The sequence below is a fragment of the Salmo trutta genome, chromosome 19 (genome assembly GCF_901001165.1).
Source record: "Salmo trutta chromosome 19, fSalTru1.1, whole genome shotgun sequence".
NCBI lineage: Eukaryota > Metazoa > Chordata > Actinopteri > Salmoniformes > Salmonidae > Salmo > Salmo trutta.
This window is the reverse complement of record NC_042975.1, coordinates 26,132,455-26,151,750: the sequence shown is the minus strand read 5'-3', so window position 1 is coordinate 26,151,750 and position 19,296 is coordinate 26,132,455. Positions and strand designations below refer to the sequence as shown.

At 41.3% G+C, this 19,296-nt stretch overlaps 1 protein-coding gene across 3 annotated transcripts in view; it reads left to right on the top strand.

Annotated features, from left to right (window-relative positions):
* The first annotated feature begins 425 nt into the window (after positions 1–425).
* The window catches only part of LOC115154232 (transcriptional regulator Erg), a 77,088-nt gene continuing 58,217 nt past the window's right edge, over positions 426–19,296 (top strand). Inside the window, exon 1 of one of the 3 annotated variants that reach the window (XM_029700250.1) lies at positions 426–538. The gene's annotated coding sequence lies outside the window, so the exon portion shown is untranslated. The remainder of the gene's footprint in view (positions 539–19,296) is intronic. The other 2 variants (XM_029700246.1, XM_029700249.1) reach the window with 2 other exon arrangements.

Sequence of the window (19,296 nt, the reverse complement as noted above, 5' to 3'; positions counted from 1 at the left end):
AGCCTGGAGAGTTAGCAATTTGACACAATTACTTTATCATTAAAGTCAATTAGCTCTTTCCAGAAACTGGTCAAGCACAAAGCAATCTTTGTCTCCCACTCCACCAAATAACATTGGTGGTCTAGGCAAAAGTGCTGGCATTCTTAGATGTTCTGAAGGTGTTCACTGTATGAGTACACCTTGCTATCCACACCCTATACCTACCTGACAATACAGCACATTCAACTTTCACCCCTTGAATCAAAATCTTTTTAACTTTTTGATTTGAATAGTATAGTAGTCACATTACTACTACTTCACATGTATTTTACTCCTCAGTTACGACTCTAGCTGCCGACCAACTCTCTCCCTCCCCCCATCCATCCATTCTCTCTCTCTCTTTCTCTCTCGTGCGCAGTTGTGTTTTGTGTGACTTGCCTCCATTCTCCAATACTTAGTAGTAGGTGCAGTTTGGTGGCATTGAAGAGCAGTTCATTGAAACAGCGTGGCAGCTTTAGTTTTTCTCACCGACAACGATTCAACGTTTCACGACCAAACCGTAAGTCCAAGCGTTATTATGAAAGCTTTTACAAAAAAAGTTGATGTATTAGGACATGTCGCTTTGCGCGGTAGCTGAGCTGGAAGCTAGCTCTTTAATATCAATGATTAAATTATGTTTGCTATCACAATTTGTTTATGAAAAAGTTTTTGTGAACTTGAGGAAGGGGTTGCATTCTCAATGATGATGCATGATGCTCTGAAGTGATGGTCCGTGAGTGACAGTTGACAGGTAGGATATTTTGGTTACTCCCTGATGAGAAGGCTACATTTATGGCAGACCTTTTAATCAAACCATTACAAAGCACAGGTCAAATAGAAATGATAGAAATGGGTGATGCAATACTGACAAAAGTTGTTGCGTTGTGGTTATGATAATTGTGAGCTAATAGTACTTGTGGGATTAGTGGAGTTTAAGTCGAACATTACATAGGATATAACACTCATTGAAACAATCTGACAATTACAGTAGGCTGTTTGAGAACTAAACGGAATGCAACTCAGTGTTTAGAGGTTGTTTTAAACAACAGATTTATGGGGATTTTCATTGACTATTCTGAAATATTCCCCCACAATTAAGCAACCTTGACCAATGTATTAACATGATGATTAGTAGCCCTAGTTAATGATCAACTACTAGGCTGCAACGAACTATAATGCAACTTACAACTCAACCAATTTGTTTCCTTGTATAATTTTATCAACAATATGAATGATTGTTCACCACATACTGTTTTATCCCATAGCTGTCCTTTTTGTTGTTTTGCCTTCTTACCTCTGTGTTTACATCTGTAGGCCCTATCTATCTTTTTTACTTCCATTTTGTATCATTTTCTACTATTGTTTTCTGCTGACTTTATAAGTATGCTGTGGCCTACTATACAGAAACTATTGTCATTTTGCTGACACTTTTCTCCAAAGCGACTTAAACCACTGTCTCTATTGACATTGATTCAGAATATCACTGCAAAACTCTTGGCCAGGTCATTACTGTAAAAGACAATGTGTTCTCAATAATCTACCAGGATAAATTAATAATAATACTTTTCTTTAGTGTTAGTCTGAGACTCTTAAATATTAGTCTCATGCTCTCTGTTAATTTATCTATATTTCTCCTGGATTGAAGGAAAGGGCCGTGCATAATTTTGGAATGGGCTTGATCCAACCATGCTCCACCCATAGACATTACACATTAAGACAATTAAATCTTTCATTTACCTGTTCAATAATGAGTTCAGTTAATCAGCTACTTTTATAATGAACACAATACAGTATTGACATACTTTTTGTAACTAAGCTTTCAGTGCCGAATCACAAATCATTAAATCAATTTAGAATTAAATCTACACAGTGATTGAAATATGTTATTAACTGCTTATAAACCATTTATAACAATACTGTATATATTTATAGCTTTATCAACTACTTATAAACTAGTATAAGCTATGTAGGTTATTACCGCAATATCATCCCTTTAAATTTCTTTCAAACAGCAATTTCTTTGCAAGGCTCTTAAAGGGCAACTGAACGCAAAAGGGTCGTTCCACCAATTTGGTCCCTTTTGAGAAGTTTAACTTGGTCTAAACAAACTTCTGATTTCACCTAGTTTTAACATTCTCTGATAAAGAGCACATGTTCAACTTTATTAAAAACATGTTTTTCCATCTCAAGATGTTAATAAAAAAAATACTATAGTAGGTGCCTATTAAGTGCCAAATAAAGTAACAGGGTTGACAGTAACAGGGTTGACTGTAACAGGGTTGATGATTTCATCTTAAATCAGCCATACATCCCTTTGTGACAGGGGGAATGGGAGCTTGTTGCGTGCAACAGGGAGTAGCAATTGAATGCTTTAAAAAAAAATGTTTTTTGCTTATCTATGGGTAACAGGGTTGATGTGTTATGCTCGGCCCACACCTGCAATTCTACACATTTTGCCATGAGGAGGATAAACATTTTTCCGTTTTTAAGCTAATTTCCTGCAGTTCTACACATTTTGCCATGGGGCGGTGAGATACTTTTACAGTTTTAAAACAAATTTCCTGCAATTCTACACTTTTTACCATGACTTATGCCATGTTCATATGATATCTGAGTGAGTGACTAACAAAATCAATGGGGGCCCCCTGGTGGTCAATGCTAGACAACCTTACCGAGCTGTCTAAAAAATTGCACCTTGACTATTCTACTTTTCTAACTCTCAACAGTAAGTTCCTTTTTTTGGTCAGGCCCCCTAGCGGCCGAGGGGCCCTATAGGCAGAGGCGGCACTGTACATGCCCAATGTTATGTTGAAAGAACAAGGGGCGGACAAGAATTCAGCATTTTATGCTGAATAATTCCACCCCAGACATTTTATTCACACCAGCCCACTGTGCGCGCCGCCAACTCACCCCCCAAATCAGGAGTAATCATGGACGGACCCAAATCATGAGTAATCATCTTATAAAGTCATTATAGTCTTTATTAAGTATGATAAGTATAATAAATTGACTGCTGAGGTATTCAAGAAGTAAGTTGTTTCCATCTAATACGTCCAAGCAGGAATAAATTATTCAAGATATTTTGATGTGCAACCTAATCCAGGGATTGTCATGAATTTTGGGTTGACAATTAGACTATAGTTGCTATATTTTACTGTGAAAATAGAACTCTAGAATGTTTTGTTTTATTCAATAGAGATGAATTACATACATCTTTATGTGCACTAACTAATACAGTGAGGGAAAAAAAGTATTTGATCCCCTGCTGATTTTGTACGTTTGCCCACTGACAAAGAAATGATCAGTCTATAATTTTAATGGTAGGTTTATTTGAACAGTGAGAGACAGAAAAACAACAAAAAATCCAGAAAAACGCATGTAAAAAATGTTATAAAATGATTTGCATTTTAATGAGGGAAATAAGTATTTGACCCTTCTGCAAAACATGACTAAGTACTTGGTGGCAAAACCCTTGTTGGCAATCACAGAGGTCAGACGTTTCTTGAAGTTGGCCACCAGGTTTGCACACATCTCAGGAGGGATTTTGTCCCACTCCTCTTTGCAGATCTTCCCCAAGTCATTAAGGTTTCGAGGCTGACGTTTGGCAACTCAAACCTTCAGCTCCCTTCACAGATTTTCTATGGGATTAAGGTCTGGAGACTGGCTAGGCCACTCCAGGACCTTAATGGGCTTCTTCTTGAGCCACTCCTTTGTTGCCTTGGCCGTGTGTTTTGGGTCCTTGTCATGCTGGAATACCCATCCACGACCCATTTTCAATGCCCTGGCTGAGGGAAGGAGGTTCTCACCCAAGATTTGATGGTACATGGCCCCGTCCATCGTCCCTTTGATGTGATGAAGTTGTCCTATCCCCTTAGCAGAAAAACACCCCCAAAGCATAATGTTTCCACCTCCATGTTTGACGGTGGGGATGGTGTTCTTGGGGTCATAGGCAGCATTCCTCCTCCTCCAAACACGGCGAGTTGAGTTGATGCCAAAGAGCTCCATTTTGGTCTCATCTGACCACAACACTTTCACCCAGTTGTCCTCTGAATCATTCAGATGTTCATTGGCAAACTTCAGATGGGCATGTATATGTGTTTTCTTGAGCAGGGGGACCTTGCGGGCGCTGCAGGATTTGAGTCCTTCACGGCGTAGTGTCTTACCAATTGTTTTCTTGGTGACTATGGTCCCAGCTGCCTTGAGATCATTGACAAGATCCTCCCGTGTAGTTCTGGGCTGATTCCTCACCATTCTCATGATCATTGCAACTCCACGAGGTGAGATCTTGCATGGAGCCCAAGGCCGAGGGAGATTGACAGTTCTTTTGTGTTTCTTTCATTTGCGAATAATCGCACCAACTGTTGTCACCTTCTCACCAAGCTGCTTGGCGATGGTCTTGTAGCCCATTCCAGCCTTGTGTAGGTCTACAATCTTGTCCCTGACATCCTTGGAGAGCTCTTTGGTCTTGGCCATGATGGAGAGTTTGGAATCTGATTGACTGATTGCTTCTGTGGACAGGCGTCTTTTTTACAGGTAACAAGCTGAGATTAGGAGCACTCCCTTTAAGAGTGTGCTCCTAATCTCAGCTCGTTAACTGTATAAAAGACACCTGGGAGCCAGAAATCTTTCTGATTGAGAGGGGGTGAAATACTTATTTCCCTCATTAAAATGCAAATCAATTTATAACATTTTTGACATACGTTTTTCTAGATTTTTTTGTTGTTATTCTGTCTCTCACTGTTCAAATAGACCTACCATTAAAATTATAGACTGATCATTTCTTTGTCAGTGGGCAAACGTACAAAATCAGCAGGGGATCAAATACTTTTTTCCCTCACTGTATCATAGGCTAATTCATTTTGGTTTCAACAACTCAAAACACTTTAAATAGACCGCTAACTCTAAATATAAAACCCACTGCTCGTAGCCAAGTATTTATCCAACAGTATACGTAATGTCATAAAAATATTTTTTTCAGTTGTAGGCTATTACCCACGAGACCTATAGGCCTATACCCTCACAATGGCTGGTGAGCATTTCACGCACGTGCCGCTCCATATCTCAAAGCCATATCAAATTGCTTGGTTGTAAAATGGTTGCAGTTGAACTGAATATTGAGAGTTAAGAAATACAAATTATACCCACAGAAAGCCGAGACCCTCCTCTCTTTGGCAGGGACAAGGGATGAAGCTTCCAAAGCTCATCACAGGAGCAGGCCCCAGCGAGGGCACAGGATCAGGGGCAGAGCAGACACTTTCACTACTACAGGAGGATATTGCACTTTACTGTTTGACCAAATCATGGTTTTATCTGCCCAAAACATTTGAAGTTTGGAGTGAGGTGACAATGTAGAATGTGCTCTTTCTACGTTATAGGCACCCTTTCAGTTTTTTACGACCTATGATCTTGGCTGTCTAACTGATGACAGAGTCGGACTAGGTCTCTTTGCTGATGCCGCATTTGAATTTGAATGTGAGTTTGCGTGACATCAGCTCAGCCTATCAGAAAACGGTAGGGGAGCCGGCCATTGTCCACTGATCAGCCAAAGGCTAATTATAGATTACTATAACAGAGAATTGCTCAAAAATCTTTAAAAAAAATCATAACAGGCCCATGGGCCGCCGGCCATGTCACTTTTTCAAAGTTTTATTTTTATATAAAAAATATTTTTGTGTGTGTCAATTTCAACCAGCCCACCCAACAAAAAAATGGTCCAGCCCATCTAGCATTTACCAGAATTGCCAGATGGCCAATCCACCCCTGGATAGAACACTTGGCTCCTAAGCCATTTATGGATAGCAATTGTTGACGTATTTGATAGTGATCATTCGAGTCTTCCACTGTTTTGGGCAAAATGAGAATTGAGACTATGCGCACTTGCATCCCAACTGCCACTTGTCAATATTCCAAAATTCAAAAACCATTCGTGAGCATCTTGTGACCCGCCGCGACCTGTTTTGTAACATGATTCCCTATGAAACACTGCCAGACAGACACACACTCTGGAAATAGATAATGAGAAAGTTGTAACAACAAAACATCACCGAAGCACACGTCGCCACTTGCCAGTGACTTGATAAGATGATTTCGCTAATGTGGCCTGCCTGGTCAATGTGCATGCTAGCTAGTAGTAGATAGCTTCATTGACAAACACAGAGATGGAACAGCTAGCTAGTGATTTTGGGCACTGATACACAGTGTGTAGCAGTTTGTGCTTAATTTACGATAGTTTGACAGCTTGCTGATGATTACGTTTTAGACGTTCTCAGAAATCAGTCCTGAGCGCAGCCAGCAGCAGCTGACTTGATACTGTGTGCAGTGCATTGACTTTTTCATGCACATTTGTTTACTTCAGAAAACTGCACCAAACACCTTAGCTAGATGTAAAATTGCGCTACTAAGACCTCCTCGGCAAAAACTGCAAAATTCATTACAGATTTCTTGATTTATCTTAGATTAATTTGGACTATTTTGAGGAAGTGGTAGTAGCTATGTTGTTGCTACCGTGACTCAAGAGGGACAAACAACAGTAACTGCCAGGATACGATAAAGCGAACATAACACACCCACATTGAACCACACCCCCAAGACTCAAATACATTTTTTCATAATGAGCTGCAAAAAAACGCATGCGGAATCAGCCGCTCTTTCAGGCCCATTTTACGACACACACACACACACACACACACACACACACACACACACACACACACACACACACACACACACACACACACACACACACACACACACACACACACTCCTGACCATTCTGCATAATTAAATCATTTACTGCTGTTTTGTAAGCTTATGTCTTGGTGATTTATGTGGTGGGGATCATTTTTGCAACATCTGGTTTGCTCCTCTATCGTATCAAAATTTAGATCACCATTCCAAAGGCAACATTTAACATTGGGTTGCCAGGTCTTTTCCAGCCCATTTGTCACATCTTCTGAATTCGATTTTGGCTGAACATTTACCCAGCATACTCTTTGTTTTTGTGTGAAAGAACTGATCCAATAATCCAACAAAGTGCACATGTTGGGAAAATATTCAATGTCGTTTTTTCATTTACACTTAATTCCAAATACGTTACTTATCTTACCTGCCACTAAAATAACTCATTGTGAGAGGTGTTGATATCTTTTAGCTGACAAAATATTTCCTCCACTTCAAATGGAAAATCCGTTGAAGCAGAGCCATCAGCATTCACAAAATACATCATAATTTGTGGTTAATGTCATATCGATGCATTTTTTTTACATTTATAAATGTTTATGTAAATCGTTACAGCCAGTCAATGGTTATTAGTGATTTAAGCTTCACACATAATACTACATGTATGTGTACCACCCAGGGGTGGAATTAGGTAAAAATCACTCCAAGAACTCACCACTGTCAGAGCACCTGGCAGACAGCTTAACCAATCTAACCCCTGTTATGCTCCAGCCGCCCCAACCTCGATATTGAGTAACATATTGTGAGTGGTTGGGCTGGTGATGGTGAGGAAGGTGTGATGCGAGTGTTGAGAGGTGTGGTGTGGCTGTGGCGATATTTAGTCCTCGTTGCTTGTGGGGCTGCTTTGACTCATATTGGCCCCCCAACACACCCTCTATCATTTAGTCTAGCCTAGCTCTTTCCTCACCTCAGCCACAGGCCTGTCTGGTTACCCACAAGCTGTGGCACAGTAGGGGAAAGGAAGGGTGCAGAGGACATGAGAGGGGCCCAAGATGGTCCTCATACAGTAGAAATACAGTAATGATAGTGTGTATAAAAGGCTTGAGTCTGTCTGGTTATGGGAATGCATTTACTGTCAGGGTTGTTGGTTCAATGTCACAGGGAGAGAGAGAGAGAGAAAGAGAAAAGCGGGAGAGAAAGAGAGACCCACTTTCTGTCATTGTACAGATGAGATGTTATCGTCCTCTATCTCTGGTATAGATTGACAATTGGTTAATAGGATAGACAGGCCTTAGCAGCCAATGTTAAATTACGAAGACCAGAACAAATACTGTAATGGCCGTTTTCATTGGTCTAAAGAAGGAGCCAAACTTGTTGATGTTAAATATTTCTTACGTGAATTATTGCTTTTTTTTGTAGGAATAGAAATATGGAAACTGTATTTCTTACAATTATGGCATGAAGTGTCCTCTTCTGCTGAAGTGATGTGGGCTGGGTCTTCGCCACGTCTTTGAATGCTGTAAAAGCTGAGCAGAGTAAAGGTAGTCTAAGGCCTTTAGTCCTCACTGACACCACATCCTGTACTCTGTCTGTCTGTCTGTCTGTCTGTCTGTCTGTCTGTCTGTCTGTCTGTCTGTCTGTCTGTCTGTCTGTCTGTCTGTCTGTCTGTCTGTCTGTCTGTCTGTCTGTCTGTCTGCCTGTCTGCCTGTCTGTCTGTCTGTCTGTGCAAAAGAGAGTGAATCGAGGCACGGCTGTTACAGAAAAAGAGCAGTAGAATCTTCATTGTCACAGCCATACGGTAGTACAATGTGAATATCTGTCTGTGTATTGGTGTAGCTGTTTGAATGTGAACATGCGCGTATATTTATGTGTGAAATGAAGAGCAGCAGTGTCGCAGCCGTTGAAAACGTGTGTGTGACGTGTGTGTGTATGATTGAGTGTGAGTGCAGTGTGATCCTGTATTTGCATAAATGTGAGCGAGACATCGCACAAGTATGAGTCTGTCTGTGCTCATGGCGATATGTTCACCAGTTGTTTTCCCACACCAACGTCCCTCATGCTGTACCCCTCTACCCCAGCTTCACCATCCACATGAACCAGGGCCAGCACTTTTGTTTTTGTTCAGCAAGCTGCAGTTTCTTCACCCAGAGACTGCAAATTAAACCATCCCGCAAATCTTCCATTATAGGTAGTAAAACCTAATTTTAGATTTCCTGCTCAGCACATCGTCGTGGCTAATTGCTAGCATACTTGCAAGAGGGGGCCCGAGCCATTACGAGGGCAGTGGCTGTGCCGAGGGTGTGACGTGTTCGGGGGCCATGGTAAACCATGGTAAAGAGGTGCTTTATGGGCTGCCCCTCGCCCGTTAAAAACCTTTTATCACGTGGTAAACCTGCTGGACCACACGACTGTACACTAGAGCTTACCAGTCAACTCAGTAACCACAGGACTGATGGTCATCTTAATATGTATTTGTGTTTCTATTTATTATGCCAAGGCAGCAGCTACTCTTCCTGGGGTCCAGCAAAATAAAGGCAGTTCCACATTTTTTACAACAATACAATACATTCACAACAGATTTCACAACATATTAAGTGTGTGCCCTCAGGACCCTACTCTACAACCACATATCTACAACACAAAATCCATGTGTACGTGTGTGTATAGTGTGTATTGTATTGTATGCATAGTGTTAGTATGCATGTGTCTGTGTTTATGTTAGTGTTGCTTCACAGTCCCTGCTGTTCCATATTTGTATCTGTTTTTTAAATCTAATTTTACTACTTGCATGAGTTACTTGATGTGGAATAGAGTTCCATGTAGTCATGGCTCTATGTAGTACTGTGCGCCTCCCATAGTCTGTTCTGGACTTGGGGACTGTGAAGAGACATCTGGTGGCATGTCTTGTGGGGTATACATGGGTGTCCTAGCTGTGTGCTAGTAGTCTAAACAGACAGCTCAGTGCATTCAACATGTCAATACCTCTCACAAATACAAGTAGTGATGAAGTCAATCTCTCCCCCACTTTGAGCCAGGAGAGATTGGCATGCATATTAATAATGTTAGCTCTCTGTGTACATCCAAATGCCAGCCATGCTTCCCTGTTCTGAGCCAATTGCAATTTTCCTAAGTCCCTCTTTGTGGCACCTGACCACATGACTGAACAGCAGTCCAGGTGCGACAAAACTAGGGCCTGTAGGACCTGCCTTGTTGATAAAAAGGCAGAGCATCACTTTATAATGGACAGACTTCTCCCAATCTTAGCTACTGTTGTATCAATATGTTTTGACCATGACAGTTTACAAGCCAGGGTTACTCCAAGCAGTATCTTCACCTCAACAGCTCAATTTCCACATTATTTATTACAATATTTAGTTGAGGTTTATGGTTTTTTGAATGATTTGTCCCAAATACAATGCTTTTAGTTTTTGAAATATTTCGGACTAACTTATTCCTTGCCACCCATTCTGAAACTAACTGCAGCTCTTTGTTAACTGTTGCAGTCATTTCAGTCGCTGTGGTAGCTGACGTGTATAGTGTTGGGTCATCCGCATACATAGACACATAGACGCTTTTACTGGCACGTCGTTAGTAAAGATTGACAAAGTAAGGGGCCTAGACAGCTGCCCTGGGGAATTCCTGATTCTACCTGGATTTCCATTAAAGAACACCCTCTGTGTTCTGTTAGACAAGTAACTCTTTATCCACAATATAGCAGGGGGTGTAAAAGCCATAACACATGTGTTTTTCCAGCAACAGATCGATAATGTCAACAGCAGCACTGAAGTCTAACAAAACAGTCCCCACAATCATTTTATCATCAATTTCTCTCAGCCAATCATCAGTAATTTAAACAGCCACACCTCCACCTTTGATATTTCGGTCATTTCTGTAGATCTAAGTGAGTGTCAGAGATTGTCAGAATATGATTGTCATCTGTTACTAACAAATTATTGATTTCATGAACCTTGTTTCTTAAGCTAGAAATGTTAACGTGGGCTATTTTTAACACTTTTCTGGGATGCTTGATTGTTTTTCTTGCTTTACCGGGAAGCTTAGAAGAGGTAGACATGCTCGGGTTATTTATGCACACAGTGAACTTCCTGCTAGGGCACACCACTTCCGTTCTAACAGTATAACCTTGGTTCATAGGCATATGATTACTGCATACAATAGGTGTAGGATCAGCAGAGGCAGTAAGAGGGACATCAATTAGGTTACTTACATGGTGTCTTCCAATACCCCTGGGATAATGCACATTTGCTGAAGCATTCTTACAACTCAACGACACAATGGTAGCGATTAAATGAGCTGGGCTTGGGTCATTAATAAGTAATTGTCTCAGCACAGCCTTACATGATTTGGGTGGAACCCATCCTCCTTATAATACAAGCTTTGTTTCCCGAAGGTATCAAAATTGTCAATAAATGTTACACCCACAGAGCTGCAATAGTCTCATAGCCAGTTATAGAGGGCTACAAGTCTGCTGAACTGTTCAATGCCAACGAGGGCAGAGGGGGGCCAGATATTTTGGGGCGTTTGTTGGTGTCAAGTAGTGACCCAATAATTTCTTTCAAATCCATCTTCAGATGTTCTGAGCTGCCCTTCATAATGTCATTCAACCCCACATGAACCATGACAGTATCAGCCCCCAGTGACTGACTCACAGCCTCAGAGAGCAACTTGGTGATATCCTGAACTTTTGCCCCAGGAAAACACAAAGTGTTTGCCCCAGGTACAGATATATGCCTCACCATCGAACTCCCTATCCCAATAGCTGGAATGATACGGCCTCTGCCGTGTCTCGAAGCTGATTATGAGGCCAGAGCCACAGAACTCACCTGAGAAGACGGCTGCTGAGACGCCGGCTGCGTGAAGGTCACAACAGCCAAAGGGACAGAACTTTGATCCAGAGGGCACGGCCCAGCAGAGGGGGGCCGCAGTGGTCCAGGCTGTGCCCATTCAGTTGATTGACTAAGACAGGGAGAAGTACAGTTGAAGTCGGAAGTTTACCTTAGCCAAATATATTTAAACTCAGTTTTTCACAATTCCTGACCTTTAATCCTAGTAAAAATTCACTGTCTTAGGTCAGTTAGGATCACCACTTTATTTTAAGAATGTGAAATGTCAGAATAATAGTCGAGAGAAGGATTTATTTCAGCTTTTATTTCTTTCATCACATTCCCAGTGGGTCAGAGGTTTGCATACACTCAATTAGTATTTGATAGCATTGCCTTTAAATTGTTTAACTTGGGTCAAACGTCTCGGGTAGCCTTCCACAAGCTTCCCACAATAAGTTGGGTGAATTTTGGCCTATTCCTACTGACAGAGCTGATGTAACTGAGTCAGGTTTGTAGGCATCCTTGCTCGCACACACTTTTTCAGCTCTGCCCACAAATGTTCTATAGGATTGAGGTCAGGTCTTTGTGATGGCCACTCTAATACCTTGACTTTGTTGTCCTTAAGCCATTTTGCCACAACTTTGGAAGTATGCTTGGGGTCATTGTCCATTTTGAAGACCCATTTGCGACCAACTTCCTGACTGATGTCTTGAGATGTTGCTTCAATATATCCACATAATTTCCTGCCTCATGATGCTATCTATTTTGTGAAGTGCACCAGTCCCTCCTGCAGCAAAGCACCCCCACAACATGATGCTGCCACCCCCATGCTTCACGGTTGGGATGGTGTTCTTCGGCTTGCAAGCTTCCCCCTTTTTCCTCCAAACATAACGATGGTCATTATGGCCAAACAGTTATATTTTTGTTTCATCAGACCAGAGTACATTTCTCCAAAAAGTACGATCTTTGACCCCATGTGCAGTTGCAAGCCGTAGTCTGGCTTTTTTATGACAGTTTTGGAGCAGTGGCTTCTTCCTTGCTGAGCGGCCTTTCAGGTTATGTCAATATATGACTCGTTTTACTGTGGATATAGATACTTTTGTACCTGTTTCCTCCAGCATCTTCGCAAGGTCCTTTGCTGTTGTTCTGGGATTGATTTACACTTTTCGCACCAAAGTACTTTCATCTCTAGGAGACAGAACGCGTCTCCATCCTGAGTGGTATGACGGCTGCATGGTCCCATGGTGTTTATACTTGCGTACTATTGTTTGTACAGATGAACGTGGTACCTTCAGGCGTTTGGAAATTGCTCCCAAGGATGAACCAGACTTGTGGAGGTTTACAATTTTTTTTCTGAGGTCTTGGCTGATTTCTTTAGATTTTCCCATGATATCAAGCAAAGAGGCACTGAGTTTGAAGGTAGGCCTTGAAATACACTTCCAATTGACTCAAATAATGTCAATTAGCATTTCGGAAGCTTCTAAAGCCATGACATAATTTTCTGGAATTTTCCAAGCTGTTTAAAGGCGCAGTCAACTTAGTGTTGACTGCGCTGGAATTCCAGTTGACCCACTGGAATTGTGATACAGTGAATTATAAGTGAAATAATCTGTCTGTAAACAATTGTTGAAAAAATGACTTGTGTCATGCACAAAATAGATGTCCTAACCGACTTGCCTAAACTATAGTTTGTTAACAAAACATTTGTGGAGTGGTTGAAAAACAAGTTTAACTGACTCCAACCTAAGTGTATGTAAACTTCCGATTTCAACTGTAGATGAAGGGACATCCATAGCCATGGAGGGAGCACCCAAGTTGATCATAGTCCAGCGGAAATTGATCATAGTCCAGCGGAAATTGATCATAGTCCAGGAATGTCTCATTATGATCCTTTTGGATGCCGAAAGTCTCAAAGAATTCTTATTCAGTTCAAGGCATTTGGTAAAATGTTTTATTTCTTCATGAAGAGTAATAATCCTTTCTTTAGCTGCATCAAGTTCAATAAATGTTTCACAAATTAAGGTATCCATCGGACCTTTCCCCATGACAACTAAGAACGTTTTGCAGATTATACAAGGGAACAAACATTTCCAGGCAACGCCGGGGACTTAGATGCTCCCTCCATGGCCGCGGACGCCCCTAACAGCGCCTCGCACAACTGTGTTGTTGTCTGTCTCACATTGAATGTGATGCGCGAGAGAGAAGTGCAGGGGGGCGGGTGATGGCTGGGTCGGTTGTCCGTGGCAGGTCGCCAGCTGTTCCTAGCTACGCACCGGCCAGTCTGTGTGTTAGCGTTCCTAGTTACGCACCGGGCCTGGCTGTTCCCGACACAGCCTCTCAGAGCTGTGTCGGCCATGTCCCCGGTGTCTGTAGTCGTGGGGGATACAAAACATACAGTTACACCATGTACTGGCCAACAACTGGAGTCACACTCACACGCTGGAAATAAGCACTTTCCTTTAGTAGTTTTATAGAGAGCGTTGTATGAGTTGAGCTCTTGGTATTCCGGTACTAAAGCGTCCGGAGTGAAAAAGTTGAATGAAAGAAGTTGAGTGAGGAAAAAACCAAATGGTTATTAAAAGTCAAAAACAAAAAGTTTGGCAGGTAGCCAAGTCGCAACAAACTGCACAGCAGCACGACAACGCGGAACTGTGACGTTTTCCCACTGTGAACAGAGATGTGGTTTGGCAAAGCAGGAGCAAAATGAGGGGGTCACCTTAATGACAGCACTGACTGTCATTTTAATGAGCGGTTGATGTCAATAGCTTAGACCCCAAAACCAACCCATTGACTTATCCTGAATTAGTTGCCTTAAAGGTATTGTTACTTTGGCCCTGTTTTTCAGCAATGGTATGGTGTAAGATGGTGATTTGAGTTTGTGATTTGAAACACTTTGTTAGCATAATCATCACCCTTCTCATAGTGAAAGTATATATAGTCTCCACTAGACAAAGAAGTAAAATAAATCAATGTTGGGACCACAGACAAAATGATGAATGGCTTGCAATGATGTAGACTATTCAGCCTACTCAGGGCTATTCAGACAAGTTCATATACTGTACGGTATATCACAACATAGAGATTAAGTTGGTTTCCACTCAGATGGAAAATACAATTTGGCAGGGAAGAGAATGTAGTACATGGAAATGTATAGAACTGATTTACTATAGAAGGGAAAGTTCAGTCAGATATGAGTAATCTACTTTGCTGGAATATACTGAGTGAGTGAGTGAGAGAGAGGAGGAGAGCTCACCCCACCTGCAAGTAATCACCTCCTTTCAGAGCAGGGTCTCTCTCTCTCTCTCTCTCTCTCTCTCTCTCCCTCCTCTCTAGTGGACATGTTCTATTGGATCGGTAGGGAAGTACAAAGACATGCCGCCTGTCATCAAGCCTCCTGCTACTACCTGAGAACCACGTTTCTTAAGGAGAATGATACCAGCTATGTCAGATGATGCCAGAGAATATCCCATATTGTATTGTAGCCGTAACTAGAGTGGCGCTTTATCTGTAAAATTTTTTGATTGTCCCATAGAAATAAATATCCACATACATAGCCCATACATGTGTTTATTAGACAAATTGATACCGTTACATACCGGGAAAGTATTTTTGACGATATATCAATCGTATCGCTTTGACAATATCACAATATTATTTTTGCACTATTTGGTTGTACCCGCACCAGAACTCCAGGATTTTTCCATCATAACTTTGTTTTCAGCACTTTTATTTCCAAGACTGATTAAAACTAGTTTTTTCCTGGCTCTCTCTTGTCCCCCTGCAGCAGACATATGGTGAGCAATATGTTTGGAATTGAGTGGCAATACATATAGAATTGGCACCTAAGTATCGTGATGATATTATATCGTGAGGTCCCTGGTAATGCCAAGCCCTAGCGTTTATGTTCTCTACTTACTTCAATATGACTGAGTCATTGTATTGGGGTTATGTGTGTATATTTATTTGGCTTAATTTTACTCTGCATAAGGCTCCTTGACTCTTGTATTCAAACACAGATTTGATTTGGCATCAGCCATTCATTCACATTACATTAGTTTTCCCAAAGCCCATTTTTCAATGTAAAGTGTTAGTGTTCACGCTTTTCTTCATGTGACATATGATTCCCTCTTTAGTGGTATTAAGTAATTATGCTGTTTTCTTGTTCCTCTCTCAGCAGCATACTGATGCTGTTACATTTAAAATGAAAGAGGTTTGTGGTTAGTTGGGAAGGCTGAATAATTTGCCGCGCTGATCTACAAATATCTAAACGCATGCATAGGTGGACTCAAAGCAATGATATTGTTACAGCTTTACATGAAGCCTTGAATGCAGTTATTTTACCCCAGGCTTAAATTCCACCATCCCAGCTATACTCATAGAATTGATACAGATTCTCTGCACATGACCAGATTGTCTGTGTGTTGGTTTAATTTCTGTGAAGCTATGCACACAGAGGCAGACAGCCAGCCTGACAGACAGACAGACAGACAGACATAGGATGACAGACAAACACACAGACACAAAGACAAAGAGCCAGCAAGCTAGCCAGATGTTTGGATGGATGCATGGATGGATTTATGGTGAGCTCTATTAGAAATGTATACGAAGTCAATCATTGAAAAAGTTCTACCAAGCAGTCGTCTTCCTATAGTTGAAAGAGAGAATTAGTTTGTTAAGTGAAACTTATCGTAGTGTTAGCGGTCCACAGGGAGTGAGAAGACTGGATTACCCTTCTGTTTTTAGCCTATATGTGGAGAGTACCACAGAGACCATGAGGGCCACAGGCATGTATGGGGTTAGAATGCTATGCTTTATGACTCCAGGCAGCCAGATGAGATGACGCTCACCACGCACTGTGAAAAGCTAAAATAACCCAAACTTATTGGTGCTCATTATACATTTGTTTAGATGTTGTGTTCACCAGATAGGCATGTGCTATTCTAAGCATAGAAGTGGAGACAGACCATCCTTGAGGAAAGTGAGATAGATGACATGGACATCTGCAGATATAGACATCAACAGGCATACTATATAATAATATACTGTATCTTTTAGTGACATGAAAAAATCGATACAGTTACATATCGGGATATTATTTTTTACGATATATCGTATTGTTTTGACAATATCGCATTATTATTTTTGCGGTAGTTGGCTGTACCTGCAATAAAACTCCAGTATTTGTCCTTCATAACTTGTTCTCCATCTTCTTTTCAAATAGGGAGCACATTTTATTTCAGCACTTTTATTTCCATGACTGATCAAAACTTGTTTTCTCATGGCTCTCTCTTGTCCCTCTGCAGCAGACATATGGTGAGCAATATGTTTAGAACATTGAATTGCAATAATCACAGTACTGAATCGCAATGCATATCGCATAGGCACCTAAGTATCGTAATAATATCGTATCGTGAGGTCCCTGGCAATTCCCAGCCATAGTATCTTTCCAAAGAATATTGTAGTAGTATTTTATCAGCAAAGATTTAGGATGGTGTCTTTTCCTAGACAGTGCTCATATAGCGCTTGTAAGTAAGTTATGTTGATGCCTTTCACTTATAGCCTTGCACCTTCATCATGTGGTAAAAACAACAGCACAACAGTGAGCAATGCGGCAACATTTCTGACAGGCAAATCGCTAGACCAAAGTGTGTCTGTGTGTGTGTGTGTCTGCGTCTGTCTGTGTCTCTGTGTGTGCGAGCCAACCTTTCTCCACAACCATATGTGCCTAATTTGCTGAAAATATGCTAAGTAGTGTAATTCTTTAAGGACTATTAGAGCAAGGCTGATAAGACCACCCGCTCTAATGCTTTGGGTGGCTTTACCCTGCAGTGCTGGAGTATGCTGAAACAGTATTCCTTCAATAAGTATTGTTTTATTCCACTACTCAATGCAAAGACACAGTTCACCTCACAAAGACATAGTTCACAACACACTCTCCAATATCTCATTGTTTGAAATTCATTATTTCGTTTTGTTTAACTGTAAACCAACACAGTCAGTTAGCCATGCAGCACAGCCACACACTGAGGTGTTGGGGCCTCTATAGAGAAGTATGATGAGATAAAATATTAATTAGATACAGATGACTGAAAATGCTTGAGATCGCTGATCCAGACCCGTGCTTTTTTCCTTTCTTTCAGAGGAAGTATAAATTATTTAGGTTGTGCAAATTGCATTTTATGTGAGTGTGGGTGGGTTCCTCACTAAATGCCTTTAAATGGGTTTTAAAATAGCCAAAGATAGGTTGCGTGGGAGTCTGGGAGAGGTGATCGGGCACATTCTGTTGTTTTCCAACTGATGTGACATTAAATGGTGGAGTTTGTGGTCTCTGTAACCTAATGATGGCACCACTGAGATGGATTGGGACAGATGATGTCAGTATGACCAGCTCTCCATGCCCTTAAGCTTTGGTTGTTAATATAACAGGCTGATTCTGAGGTTGCATTTACAACACACAGTGTCATCAGCAGCACCACAGCTAATCAAAATATATACCAATTATATTATAAGGTACTCCATTTCAGGGAATTTGGAATTTTTTATCCACATTGCTGATTTATCATGTCCGTCGACGTCAAGGACAAATGAGCTATCAAAGCTGTTGTCATACTCAATTGTGGACATTGATATGGATTTAGATAGCAGCGATAATATATTGGTTAAAGAGTCAGAACAGGCCGGCCTTTAATTTGTATTAAATTAAGGAAAATAGGCCATACTAACCAAGTCAATTTGTTGACCAAGAAGTCTCCCGTTTGCACATATAGTATCCGTATGGTATTGAGGGTACGCTTGTTACGTTTCTTACCACCATACCTTTTCAATTTAGTGCTTACTCAGAAATCTAAACCTGAGCCACTTTAAAATCCATTACTCGGCCGTGATGTCACTCGCCACTCTTTTCCTCGCCTGGGGCGTTTTTAATCTCTGGAAAGTTTTATTTTGGTCAAAGAAAACGGGATAATTATAAGTGCTCTGGCTGAAATGACATGCCACTGGCTGCAGTAGCAGCACAACACTACTTTTCCCCTGGGTCTGCCTGTCACTCACTCAACCTGGGGCCACATGTGCTGGGGACGACGAAGGAGTGTGTGTGTGTGTCTCTCGGTTGGGGGTCCCCACTAGAAACATCACCAGAATGAGAGGGATAAGGGGTTAGAGGCTCAGTCAATGAGAGGCACTATGTGTTTTAATCTTAGTGCCATGGTCTATTGAGACGTCCTAATCATGAGAAAAATACCTAGATGTCCAGATGACAAATTGTGAAAGATTTGACGAAAACAACACTGCCAGAGTCTATTGTAATGATGGCTGAATGGTCATTGCTAATATATCATTAAGCACGGTTCTGGGCGATACTAGAGACAGATAATGTTGGTCGAATGTAACACTAGGTCTAAACAGTTTCTACCCAGAAAACTTGCTATGAAAGAGATTATTGGCTGATACCAATATCATGTTTCTTATAGGCCAACACCAACTATATAATTGTGTAAGTGTGTGTGTGTATGTGTATGTGTGTGCTTCGTTTGCTGTGGTGGCTGTCCTCGTTGGTGTTCTGGAATGTGTTGGAGTGTTCTCAGTGTTCTCTGTGTGCCGTGGCTCCATGCTCAGTGTGTGCTGTTATGATAAGTGTGTGTGCTTTGGCATATATGTGTGTGATGATAAATCGGCACTCCGGTTGCCTTTCGTTCCCCACAGGGTATCAGAGTACTACAGACAGTAGGGCAACAGAGTGAGTGAGAGGCCATAGTGGGAA